Source organism: Octodon degus, unplaced genomic scaffold (genome assembly GCF_000260255.1).
Source record: "Octodon degus isolate 3935 unplaced genomic scaffold, OctDeg1.0 scaffold00362, whole genome shotgun sequence".
Classification (NCBI taxonomy): Eukaryota; Metazoa; Chordata; class Mammalia; order Rodentia; family Octodontidae; genus Octodon; species Octodon degus.
Genome location: NW_004524938.1, coordinates 834,304 through 835,454, shown reverse-complemented (window position 1 = coordinate 835,454; position 1,151 = coordinate 834,304).

The following is a 1,151-nucleotide window of genomic DNA, read 5'->3' as shown; positions in this document are numbered from 1 at the left end:
AGAAGAAGAAGGAGGAGGAGGAGGAGGAAGAGGAAGATAGAGCAAGATCACCTCTGTGTACTATGCTGGATGACACCTCACCAATTTACTGTAATCCCATGAGATACAGTGTGTGAAGTGATAGAGTGTGAGAAGAGCTATCTGTAAGTAGGGAACCAAGAGTACACAGAGAAGCACAAGGCAAATATGGTGTTAAAGGAATGTGCAAATGATAGAGGTGACATCTTACACTAGAAAGTACCCCAGTCTTCCCTGAGGTCTAGTTCTTTAGGCTAGTTGCAGCTTTCCAAGTTCCTTAACTTCCCATGGATCCTTAAGAAAACTCAACATTTGAAATGTTAGAACAGGTGCTTATTGTTTACAGTTTGAAAGATCCAATACACTGATTTCGTGAAGTGAAACTTACTAAAATTTCTCCAGATCTATAGAGAAAAAAATCCAGTATTCCCTTCTAACTAAGAAAGAGACAAAAAAAAAATCAAATATTTCAGTATTGGGAGGAAATGTGTTATCAACTATAACAGGGTTGAAAAATCTTCAAATTAGAAATTAAAAGGTATTGCTGATCTCCCCTCTCTCTTTCTTGTCCTAGTTAAATAAACTCTATCCAAAGAATGCACAGTGTTTCTCATAGGTGAAATTCATTTACAAAATCTGCAATATAGCATTGTTCAGATACATTTACATCATCTAAACTTACATCTAAAATGTGTGGGTTAGAGCTGAACAGATAGCTCAGTGGATTAAAGCACCTGCAAGCAGGTGCAGGGGTCAGGGGTTCAATCCCCCAGGGCACACTGAGAAAGCAATTGAGACTGGATGTGGTGGTGCAAGCCTGTAACCCCAGCACTTGGGAGGCTGTAAACAGAATGACTCCAAGTGTGATCTAGTAATGAGACCCTGAATACCCTGTAGATCCTTCCCTAAAAAACAAAAAATAAAAATAAAATGTGCGTGATTTCATTTACCATTTATGATTGTACCAAAATGCTTCTAAATGAAGGTTCCTGGCACATGCAGGGATCTAGGATCAGATAGCAAGGTCAACTAGCCTTAGAAAGGGAAGTTTGATGCTCAGGGTCTTACAGGCTGAGCGTTTCGTTTCCACGCTATTCATCTCCTGAAACTGTTAGAAGGAGGTCAGCCCCCTT